This window comes from Cydia strobilella, chromosome 12 (genome assembly GCF_947568885.1).
Source record: "Cydia strobilella chromosome 12, ilCydStro3.1, whole genome shotgun sequence".
NCBI classification, from domain to species: Eukaryota; Metazoa; Arthropoda; class Insecta; order Lepidoptera; family Tortricidae; genus Cydia; species Cydia strobilella.
In genome coordinates, this window is record NC_086052.1 from 8,344,418 (window position 1) to 8,358,085 (window position 13,668).

The following is a 13,668-nucleotide window of genomic DNA, read 5'->3' on the forward strand; positions in this document are numbered from 1 at the left end:
ATTTTTTTTCCACGTCTACGAATATCAACATCTCTATATATTAAAATCAATTGGAATAGAAACAATAAATAAAGCCTTACAGAAAAAATTAAACTACAATTAACTAATGAATTTATTAATGAATGTGTTGAATGATGTATAAATTTTTACTATATTTTTTTCTTTTGTTAACTGTTTGACAATTTTGACATGCTTCTTTTTAAAAACACACCTGACATCTGTTTTGTATCTGGTTTAATTTTTTTTTTTTTTTGCATGTGAGGTTGGCCTTATATTTTAAGTGTTTGTTGTTATTTTAAGAATATTTTAGCGTGTACTCTTAGGTATTTTAGTATTAGTTATATTTTTATATCGTACGCCGAAAGGCACACCATGGCTCATGGACCTAATATATTACTGAAATGACACCTTATGTAACCCATGATGACGAAATAAATGAATCTTTGAATCTTTGAATCTCTAAACTAAAACTACTATAAAACTAAAAATCTAAATCTAAAATGGGCCCCCGTGGCATGGTGCCGAGGATGCTGGCAGCATTTCCTCGCTGGATCGCTATGCTCAAGCGTTGGGCGAGGAAGCTGGCAGCTCTCTTATCTCCGGTCCCATCCACCAGCCGTTTCGCCAATTGCCGGTATAGGTCCTGTGCTGCGGGGCCCCACGGACCAAGAGTCTCGACTCCAAATGCAACAAAGTTGTAGTTGGTGTCGAGACTCCCGAATTTGCGCTTTTTGAGGGCCTCGGCCGCCTCCGCTGCCGCGCCGGCTTTGTGTGTAGTATCGTGGAGGTGGGATGGCGCTAGCGTGTCAACACAAGTTGCGTCCCACACGAGCACACGTCCCATCCTCCACGGGATCAAAGACATCCCGTCGGGTCTCTTGCCATCGTCTCTGGCTATACCGGCAGGCTCCAGTACAGCTGGAACGTTGACGGTGGCAAGTGACCGACGGATTATGTAATATTAGCACTTAGTTAATACGGAATAAATTAGTCTAAGTCTACCCGTCAACGGTACCTTTTACTCACCCAACCATGTTCCTCTAAAATACCCTATTGAGAAACTGAGAAGAAATGAAAACAAACAATCCTTCAAAATCTTGCATTCGGTTAAAACAATAATTGTTGAGGCACTGACGTTAATGTAATGTGATGTAATGTAATCGTTTATTGCAGACAACTAGTCCATATTATGTACACAACAATTTACAAACAGAACAAAAAAATATGACATAATTCATAAAACAGCACATACCAAGTCAAATAAATATAAATAAACGAACAATAATCATAATAAAATAAAATTAAAATTGAAATAAAATTAAAATGATTACAATTCAAAAATTCAAAATTAACACATTTAAAATTATATAAAGTGGATATGTCAAAATTTATAAGCTACTAATACTAATAACAATAATTTTGATATTTTGAAAATTAAAACAGTATTAAGAACATTAAATAAATTAAAAACTGTGTTATTGAGTCCCAGAGTTCCGGGGCCTGACATGTAGGTCGACAAGTACTAAGTTAAGCGAGATTCAATCGATTGCATATTTTCTCAAATTCCAAGTCAACTATTCGGAGGAGGTAAGCCACGCTACATGAGCTACGCCGTAGCGTAGTTCGTAGCAGCACTTTTTTACTCTGATACTTAGTTATCGTTGTGCGAGCAAAATGTTCTGCACACATTTGAGATTGAGTTTGCTGCTTGCATTAATATCAGTTTAATATGTATTGGTGGGACTTTTATGGTGTAGTTGTAGATAATTTTGAGATAACACTTTTACTGGCTTACACGAGTTAAACGCTCGTTTGCGTAACGTCATCAGGCGGTTAGAAGGCGGCCTTCTCGATTTAATCGCTGTCTGCTGCTTGACGAATGAACGCGGCTCGCGCACTGATATCGTATGATAGCTTATAAGGAAAATGGGTAAAAAAAACGCACTTACACCGATTTGCAAGATAGTGTTCCGTGAACAAAGTTTTGTACGGAACACTAAAAATTATACCTACCTAGAAATTCTTGAAAGAAAAAAAATTGTTGTAAAAACTACATCACTTCATAATAGATGTACCGTCATACTGTCTAGGTAATATTGTGTATCTGCCCTTCCATGCATAACAACCGTATGCGTTGACCGAGAACACGGTAAAATATTGTATGAGTTTTAGAAAATAACGACTACGGATATTATACATGCTAAAACAGATATAGTTTGTGTGATAAATTCAAGTTGATAAATATACCTATACATAATATTCCTTTTTCCGCCTTAATCCATTGATAGAGAGCGGTTTTTTTTGCACATGTTCATTTATATCTAAATCAGATGTCATTTATGAACGTAAGACTTGGCCCAGTTCTTATTAAGATAATCCGATCCGATATCCGAACGCTCACCCTGAAAATTTCCAACTTTTTACGAAAGTCTTATTTAACATGCTAACAATGACATATCGAAAAAGAAAAAACTTTAATATTATAAAAACCCATTTTTGTTCCACCGCTGGTCTATATTATATCAATCAGCCATTAAGAACAGAGGTTATGTTGTCTAAGTATAATCAACCAAAGCTTACCACGATTTAGATGTGATAAATTCATTTTCGCTTACTCGCAGTTTATGCCAACCATATCGATACAAATCCCATTTCACGTGACAAGCCAAGCACAAAATTTTAGGCAAAAATTTCGAAAAGCGAATAAATAGATTCATTGCTTCAACCAGACTTCAACCATCAAATAGTAACAGTTGAAACTGTTTGTACAGTACGTGCGTACTTATATCGGATTTCGCAGCCGACCTGAACGTTTACTCGAACATTGGACGCGTATTCAGCTTTGTAAAATATGTAAGCAATTTGATTTCAATGAGCGTCATGCAATTGTATGTAGCCACGTCGAATTAAGTCGAATATGGGCAATCAGAGGAAATAATTCGTGTAGTTTTGTTCATTGGTACAATTATAGTTGCCACTGGGGCTGTAAGGTTCTTGAGTGACGATCTCCTACCGGAAACATAGCTAGGGAAGGCTACTAACAGGACGAAGATCTGGTCAGGATCGATGGTAAAGCACTGATACTGGGCAGTGTACTTAACTAACGGTCCCTGTGGAGATCTACCTCCTGCATTTGGTCAGCTATGAACGTATCTAGACTTTATGGCGCTTGCTAGAGTGAGTGCAACCGCGGCACTCTGATGTTGAAAGCAAACAGTTCGATTGCCATTGAATTATAAATTTCCGAATATACCCCCGGTCTCATGCCTACTGCGACATGTTTGCAAGTCAGATTAATTTGCATAAACAGTCAAATACAAGTCCAAAGTAAACCATTCTAAATTCGATGGTCGGAAAGTTGTATCTCAGTAAACATGGACATTCGTAGCAAATGTGACCTGAATTAATTCCATGACTGTGATTTTTAAGATTATCCTGGCGACCTTCGCATACATGGCGCTACGATCGCTTTTCCTGCATTAAATAGATGGAACTTGTGAGACTAGTTATGGTTACCATCCATTGACGTTCCTTTACTAATTTAGTTTAAGATTGAGAGTTCTTACAGTTGCGACCAGTTTGACTTCTGCGACCGTAAGTAACTTAAAAATATCAACAAAGAATGTCTTACCTATGTGAAATGGTTCGAGATGGAACTAAGACTGAATATTGTATGATGACCTCACCATTACACCTCATAGTGCAGCTAGGACTAACTATAGCAGTTTTCAAGTTATTGAGCACTCCTATATGTGGGGACTGCAAGTATTTGTATGCGGAGTCTCTGGTTCATGATAGTGGGTAATTTTGTATGAAGTCTAATTTTCCGAATTAACAGTTTTAGTGTGCTCTGTACATTCGATGCCATAAATATGTATTCATATGTTCACCTTATACCAACGTAATAAGGCGAAATGTGTTAACATATGATTTTAATCACAGAGGGAGTGATTAAATCTAAACCACAATGGATGCCATCGTAGAAGAGAATGAAACATTTGGTAGTTGCCAAGTATTTTACCGTGTGGTGTTGTTATCTATATGATTGTTAAATCATACACGAACTCCGCGTATAAACTATAATCTTAATTTCTACAAAGCGCAATGAACAAATATGCAAGAGCGAACAAGCGTTAGCGTAAGCGCGAGCGGCGGGGCTGAGGGGCACAGGTTCGGTGTCGAAGGCGATTGGATGCGCTCTGAGTCTCCGTGCAGCGATCTGGGAGCCGGTCCGCGGTGCCGTTGGCTCCCTTAGTTCCCTACCTTCTTTCGCCCCGCTGTCGCCTGGACGAGTTTACGAATAGTGATGTGCGCATGCATTCCATGCAGTGATGCGCCACAACTGTATTATTTACGCTTATGACGCTTAGAATTCATTGAAGGACACGATTTATTGTCAAACTATAACAAAGAACATTCTGATTCAAAAATTCTGAACATTCATTTCTAGCCGATCTAAAAATTGATAAATGTGAAGGATCATTATTGGGCTCAAAATGTAAATTGAAAATATTGTCATCATCGATGTCTCAACTAACAATGAGATATTTTGTAAGCTTATTTAATAACTTAGTTACTTAGCACCTGAAGTTTATTATTTACTGGTTTAGTTTCAAGCTTAGCTAGCAGCAAACTGTTCGTTTCGCCGTCTGACTAGTATTACATCCCGTTTCTTTGCACACTAAGCTACAACTGGTTCTCCAAAACGATAGTTTTATAGTGTAAGCTACTTATTTACTTTATTTGACACTAAATCGTAAACAACGTAGTTTACTGCTACCTGCAGCAGGGGCGGCACTCAGGGTGGCATTAAATATTTGATTTTAGAGAAGTTTTTATTGCAGTCGCCGAACGTGTTCACGATAAACGGAGGGGACGTGACTAGAGCAAGCTTAGGTGCCAGCCCTGGGCTGTTGTTGCATCACTTTTCCGGCACACGTCAGATTTACCACTTACACAACCACGTAACAATAAGTACGTATGAATCCGGCTTAAAAGACGAGCCATCATATAACATGTACCTAGTATTTTGTGCTAACAGTAATTTTCTATAAGACAGGTCAAAAGTGGTGCGGGGTATTTATGACGTGAGTTAGAATGGCAGTGCTCACAAAGCGTACACCTCCTGGGATTGCGCAAACTCGGATTACACGCATTTAGGACCAAATGAAGGTATTAAAATGATTTACAGCTTGCTGGGAATTAATTACTCAACACGCTTTTTTATCTACTTTGATTGGCCTACCTATATTTGTTTATTTTTAATGTTTTTCGAGAAATATGTTGACTACGATGAATAAGAGAGCGCATTATACTGGTTTCATGTAGGAAAGTGTTCAACTGACCTGTGTGCTCGGCATGCGTTTAAAATATACTCTAGAGTAAAATACACGGCAAGTTAAAACTTTCCATTACAGAAGTAATACCCGCAGAGAGAGTGCTAAGTCCCAAGAAAATATTAAGGCGTTAATGGGAAAGAAAATAACATTTTGAAAATGGTCAATTCTAGAAAAATATGGCGGTCTTAGCGTAAACTTTAAAGACGTTACATAGAAATTTAAAAAGTATTTTTGTATAGGACTCGCAGGTATACTGAATAAACTTGAAACGTACTGATAACTACTGGATCTCTATATGTATATGTAATGGATAGGTAACTTTATACTTTAACATGGCTTCGATTAGTTAAGAAGGTATTGATTTCGATTTGTACTCAAGAGTAATTCTATCGGATAATAAGAGTATTGTCCGATAAAAATAATAATAAAAAACCGGCCAAGTTCGAGTCGGACTCGCGTTTCAAGGGTTCCGTACATTAAAAAAAATGAAATGTCTTTAAAAAACCCGTAGGGGTCGGATCAAAAACTAAGTAATTAAGTCCGACTCACGCTTGACTGCACATTTCTAATAGGTTTTCCGATGATCTATAGGTAAAGATCTATTTTGTGTATTTTTTTCATAATTTTTGACCCAGTAGTTTCGGAGATAAAGGGGGGAGTGGTCATTTTTTGCCTATTTTCTTGAATAACTTCTAAACTGTTTATCTTAAAATTATAAAGAAAATATATTTGAGATTCGCACAATGAGCTCTTTCATTTGATATGTAACACGATATAGTTTGACAAACTTTATTTTTTAATTTTCTCATTTACCCCCCAAAAGTGGCTCCCGTGTTTAAAATTAATTTGTTTACGTTACATGTCCATTTTTGGGTCACAAACTTACATATGTGTACCAAATTTAAACTTAATTGGTCCAGTAGTTTCGGAGAAAATAGGCTGTGACAGACGGACAGACAGACAGACGCACGAGTGATCCTATAAGGGTTCCGTTTTTTCCTTTTGAGGTACGGAACCCTAAAAACATACATTTTAGTCATTGCAACTGTGACAACGTCACTAGCGGCATCTGCATTTTAAGGCTTCACTAAGGGTGGTCAGCTGGCGGAATTGGTAACGCATTGGACCGGCGATCCAAGGATGTGGGTTCGAGTCCCACGTTGGCCTGAGTTGATCATCGTTGATTTTTTCAGTGTGATTGACATCTGTATTAACAATTTGTAGATTGTAATAATGTGGTAAATCCCACAATAAAAAAGGAAAAATATATAAACATTTTACTGTAACCTTTTCACGGCACTGCAGCCACTCGAAAACACTTGTGATAAATTTGTACTTTCGTACAAATCTATCGCAATCGCAGTTTGGCGAGGAATATAATTACAAGAAAATTGTTGTGCACTTTGTGATAAATAAATAAATAAAAAAAATGTATAAGTACGAGCGAGATAAACTGAGATAGGTATAGCGAATGAAGGCCGTATTTATTATATTGGAATGCAGTTCCAGGGAATATCCGACGTGAGAGTAGGGTCGCAGACTCGATTTCCGCCGCGGCACAAACATCTGAATGGGCGAAGGTGTGGACTTTGTCCCTCGTTATTCCTATCGTAGTTCGCGGTCTATGTAATAAATAACTATGAATTGAAGCTGGCTGTGTGTTTTGGTAAAGAAGGCATATTGGTGGGCCAGTTAGGCGAAAAATCTCCTTCTATGATCATATTTTTCTAAGAGACGTTTATATCCGTAGACGTGGAAAAAATATATGTAGTTCTTGATTATATTACCTTTAATTTATAAACTTTCGATACACGAATTATGGCACTTCGCTCGATACAATTAATTCCAAAAGTAACCTCTAACTAGGACTTTTAATCCAACTAAACTCGGTTATTTATTAGGTGACACTATAAACAAAAAAGAAGAAAAAAAATCTTAAAAACTTGTAATTTTACCGCTTTTGAATTTAGATATTGTATTTTATTTTATTTTATTTTATTTTATTTTATTTTATTTTATTTTATTTTATTTTATTTATTTGGGGCATCAACAGCAATACAAAAATTAATACAAATCATAGTGAACAGAAAACATAGCCAATAACAGCTGTCCACAAAAGTACAATTAACATGCAATAACTAAGTGGAAACACAAAAAAAAGAAGGGAGTAAAAAAGCATTCTATACAAACTAGATATGGCTTGCATAACATGTGTACGTGTGTGTTTTGAGTGATTGTGTGTGCGTGTTCGTGTGTGAAATATATATAGATATTGAAAGGCAACGTTTTTAAAATAAATAAAAATCGACAAAATTCGATCACACTTGGCGCGCATGGTCTTTCCCGTTCTTTCTTGCGAAATGTGACAGTGATAGCGGCAAACCAATGGAACGGCCTTAATAAGTATAATTTCATACCTGTGTTGTTTTATGTTGAAGTTTAATAATTTTAATTGTCGGTCCCTTAGGACTCGGATTGCGAATTTAGTCGCTGACGTTACCGCATTGCTATCGCAATTGGAACGTTCAACTCCGTCAGCAAATTTATAAAGGATATTGACAGTGATAACGCTCATTTCCCGCTGTTGCAATAACGCTGCACTCAACAAAGCTGCTGCAATCGCAATCTGGATGTAACCTTTAAGTGTTACCTTAGGTCGTCATTAAACTATATTAATAATTTACAAAATATATTAATAATAATATATTAATAATATATTAATAATTGTGTTGCTTATTGTTCTTATCTTGTTTTTTTAAATGTATTTATATGAACACTTTTTTTTGTAATTCGGCAATGGTAATTTTTTTTTTAATTTGTCCAATAAAATTCTGGATAAACAAATTAGTATAATTAAGCACCATTCTATAAATCATAGACAAATTTCACACAATCAATATTATTAACATAATACCAGGTTGGGTTCGATTTTGCTGCGTTTCCCAACGCAATATTAGGTCTAATTCAAGTCAGACGCAAAATTCCCACGCCTCAGCTTAGATTCCTCAGAATTCCAAGAGGGCGATTCGATTTTAACAATTTGTAACAGTTTTTATTTTGATTATTTACGAAAACAGGACTTAATAGCGTATAAGTTTTAAAATTTACATCCGACGTTTTGGGGTCGGCATTGTCCCCGTGGTCTCGGGGAAAGACTGGCTAAAGTTGACATCAACATCTTGTTATTGTGTGTCTTTTAAACTACCCACACTTGGTCTTGTTTATCAACTTAAACGTTTTGCATACTTGGCCGATAAACAACACTAACGATATTCGGTTTTTTAAGCGGCGATATTAGTTTCCGCTTACATTTACTAATAACTGGATTCCATGTGAACGAGTTCCTAAAACCCACGTCCCCATTCAAAATGCAATGTTTTTGATTTCAATGGCTGCCTGCACTTTTCTACTATAGAAATGGCGATGTGTAGAAAGAGTTTTAGGGTTATGTTATGAAGTTGCATGTTAAAACTTAATTATTCGCGATTAAGTCCCGTTTTCGTAAAATGTGTAAAAATCGTGAAAGTTTAAATCATAGTTTTCATATTGTTTTGATACGACCTTGAGTCGTGTGCGAGTTAGATGCCTAATGACACGACTCGATTGCTCGCGCTGATTGGTGTGCGCGAAACGTAGTCAGATTTTCAAAATCAGAATCAGCCTCCAGTATAACGGAGCACAACTAATTGCGCCACATATGTCACTCAGGGCCTGAAACATTTATGGCACTCTCTAGTGAGTGACGGGTTCCTGTGTTCTAACTTGTGAAAGTATGTAGAGGGGGTATCGACCTCGGATTATATGTTCGTGCTATACGCATTCCTATTTCTCTGCTAATATTTATAAAGTAATTATAATTCTACAATACTACATATACTCGTATATAGGTATATATTATGTACCTAATTTATTCGTTATATAAATGGAGGAAAACTACGAAAGAAATTCGTAGAAATAAATTGACTGAACGCTGCTTATGGATTATGTCGATATTAATAATTATAGACGATTAAAGTGTTCCAATTATTTCAAGTAAATAGTAGCGGCTACAAAATCCTTTACTTGGGCGATTTTCATTTATCATAAATTCATTTGATACTGGGTAAGCCACCAATTTAGAAATAAATCTAAAGGCGATATTCTATTAAGTTATCGCAAATCTTCAATGATCCCCTCAGATTAAGGAGTAGCCCAAAATAATTAAGTTGTAAATAATCGTTATTCCGATGCTTAAAGGGTCTGCACAGATTGCTTTAAAACCTTATTGCAAAAAAATATTCTAGATGTGTAACTGGCAACAAATATTAAGAACTAAGTTACTAAATGCTGTATAATTATTTACATAAGCAAGTAGCGCTGTGAATACATGTAAACCGTTAAGTTTCCGAAATTAGAACAAAATACCAAATTGCAATCTTTAATTACAAACATAACCGTTAGGTGTGTAAACCGCAATATCATTGTGCAATTACGTACACCCGACAATTTAGTCATGCTCCCAGCTATACCCCCAGTAAACCTTATGCTATTGTGATAAATGGCATTTTAGTAAATGAAAATTATTCAAACAATCTTGGGCACGCCGTACTGGGAAATTGGTCATAAAGTGCAAATCTGTATTAGCTTAGGGACCTGCTGTGCTATGGTTTGTAATTAAATTTCATTTATTTATATTAAGCGTTTGTTTTTTTATCTATGAAATTAATAATTCATCGTTGAATAAGATTGTGTAATGAATAATAATAGATGAACGTCAGAAAAAGCTCTGCTGCGAAGTTAAGCTCTTAATGTAAAATACGTGGTCCGGAAATATTACCCTAAATTTTTGATCGCACGTTTGCCATATTTACATTTTTCTTTTACATATTTGTAAAAAAGGCATTGCGCCGGTGCCGTACTGGGTTTCTGGAAAATAAACTGAGAAATGCTGTGTTCCAATTTTGTCAGGCCAATTTCACACACGTCGCTGCACAAATTTGCCTCAAATAAGTGTCCTGTGCGTTTATCGAATATTCCGAGCTAGATACAAATGTGCTACGTATACTTTGCGCATGAAAATTTGGCTTACAGAATTTGCTTTATAAAACAATATACCTGAAAGCTACAGTGTTAGAAACCTAATGTAATGTTAGCGTTTAAAACGCTTTACGTAAATATAACGCGTGTTCCCTAGTTAGAACAAGTTTTCCGTATTGCCTTGATAAACGTTTTACTTAAAACGAGTTTTTACGGTAACATACCAACATATGAAGACTTCCAAGTAGGTATGTACCTATGTTTTTGGTGTAAACCAACCAACTGCTAACAAGTTCTTTTAATTTAACATTATACAGTACCTAAGTCATTTCATGTGTTTTATGAGTAACAAACCGTTTAGTGTTAGTTTGATTTTTATCTGTAAACACCAACCTACTATAATGTTATGTTTTAAACGAATATAAGTTGCTTACTTACTCAACCTCATATCAGGTTGACTAATTTTATGTTATTGCATAAGCAACCTTATTCTGTGTATGTTAAAGTTCACTTTGCTTAATATATTTAGCGAGACATATGGGGCGAGTAGGTAATGCTTCGGTATTTGGTGTAGGTGATAAATCATGGTGACGTTTCGGCAAGCGACGCCGACATCGGTCGTTAGTTGCTATCGACTGCCGATAACAGGAAAAAACAGGGTATAAGGCTAAGTTTTTGGCCAATATAAAAGTTGTTATTCACTCCTAAAACCCCATTTTATTAAAACCGTACCTATCATTAATTTTAATTTCTGGCGATATACCTATACTAATATGTAACCCCCTGTTTCCCTCCTAATTGTTCTCCCACAGAGTTATACATATAACGTTATATAACGTCCTCATTGTTAAAAAATCGATTTCCATTTGTTCTTTTAAAAGGACATCGGGACTAATTTTCGATATGTCGAGTAAATAGGCAAAAAACTATACAAGTTATCGAAATGTGTTCTGTTTTCGCTATACCACCCAACCGTTAACTTTATAACAACTAAGAAAATCGATAAGGGTCATGTCAATTTTCTTAAGTGTGTTATCAAGTAATAGTTTATTGTATTTTTCTAGTGAAATACCTAGTTGTCCTCGATGTTTTTCAATACCTAAACATGGCTTATAATCAAATTATACTTATATTAAACTGCAGATACCCAATCCCGAAGGATTAAAAGACGATGGGCTGCTTTGATTGATCACCAAATACCTGTCTGTTACAACGAAGGACAATTATGTAGCAAATTTTGACAGGTTTTTGAATAAGATACATTAAAATTAGCGAAGAGGGAACAAACCTAAATAAAATTGTATTTGGATTTGTGTTGTGATGCCGAACGCGCATGTAATTAACACCCCTGAAGTTGCAGGCTTCTAAAGCCTTACAGTTTGCTCAGAGCATGAAATGGAGATGGGCTGGTCATGTGGCAAGGCTTAACGACGGGAGGTGGACAGGAAAGATAACCAAATGGAAGGGCCCCCCGGGCTCTAGAAAGAGAGGACATCCACTAGCCAGGTGGCAGGACGAAATTGTTGCCACTGCAGGCCAGAAATGGCAAAGTGTAGCACTAGATAAAGCCAAATGGAAACAGCTGGAGGAGGCTTTTACCCAGACGGGGTCTACAGCAGAAAAATAAAATAAAATCTTAAAATATGTGTATCAAATTCATATAATAATTATCTGTAGAATAATGAAAAGCTCTAATAATAATAATAATAATGCCGCAGGGCAGCTTGTGGCTGTTGGGGAGTAACGACCCCACGGACCCGAGTGCTCCCGAGAGTCAGTCAGGGTCTCCGTCTCCGGCGTGTCTTCGTCGGTCGGAGTGGACCCCAAGGGGACCCGCAGGACTCTCAGCTCTGGCTTGCCTTCATTGGCTGTCCAGAGAGGAGTCGCTAGAGCTATATGCTCCAGGGGTGGAAGTGAAAGATGCATAAGACGCGAGTTGGCACAGTGGCTGTTAACAGGATATAATATTGTTTTTCTTTATGTTATTCTCGAACTCCCCATCGGCACACAAACCTCCATAAGGTTTTGCCTACGATGGGTCTTGTAATGATCTAAAACACTGTAATTTGCTTCCTTATTCAATAAATTAAAAAAAAAAACTGCCACTGGGTAGAAAGCGGCGCACACCTCTCGACACCCCTGAGCCGCTCACACCGGTGTTGCTCCTGGTCGTCTTTACGACGGCAGTTTCAGGGGCCCATCTAGTCGGCGGCAAGTCACCACCTGCCTCGATAACTTGTGAAAACATTGTTATGGCAGGTGTCCGGACGTCTTTACAATAGCCCAGTCTCATTGTCCACCCAAACTTCAATCCATAGACCGGTATACTGCTCACTTTTTCTACAATAGTCCCAATGCCTGCTGCGACCGGTTCATGGGTGTCTATTGTTGCACCTGTGAACGGGTTCCAGCAGGCGTCCTACATGACATTAAAGCTCTCCAAGGGGCCTCTACGTGTTGGATCAATATCCCCACGCAAGCCTATCAAAAGACCGGGATTTATAGGCCCGTGAAATCTACAAGGAGATACAAAATAATAATAATAATAATGTATAAGGCTACGGTGATCGCTTACCATCAGGCGGGACATATAATTATGCTTCTTTGTCACCGACGTGTTGAAAAAAAGAGTAATTTCTGTTCCACCATAAATTGACATAAAATGACGTAAAGAGACATTATCATTCGTTGGCTACAAATATTCGCATTTACGAAAGCTGTCACTTGTTTTCTGTCGTAAAACTAAGTACGAAAAAGTGGGTGTTTATTTCAACTAAAAAGCGAGTACACAAAACAGTATAAATTATAAAATTTAATTTACTTTACGGCGACAAAACACTTAAAATTCACCTTCAGAATAAAGTCCAAAGTTAAGAAGCCCTTAACGACTTTACGACGGAGACAGTCTAATTACCAAAGTTGCCTTACAGGCTAAATAAGGCAGACTACAGGCCGTAACATGCCTTAACATCAGTTCTAAGCGCGAAACCCCAAACTTGGAGGGAATACATAAAAATTGGATCAATTTTTCAAATGTTCTTGTAAGTTATATCGTAAAGAAACAGTTGAGTGCGCTTTTCCTCACTTGGCGGGCAGTCCTTCAAAGCTAAGATTATTCTCGAGTTTGCCCCAATTTTATAGAAGGGAAGGTACTCGTATGCGAAGGTGTGCGGGCTTGCGTGCAAGTTTCGATTTTATAATTTTGATTCATAATATATCACCGCGGCAGTCTTTATTAAAACAAATTCCAAATACTCTTGAAAGTTGACAGGTTTTTCTCGCGTTCTTGGCCTTGGCGTGGACCGATGATAAT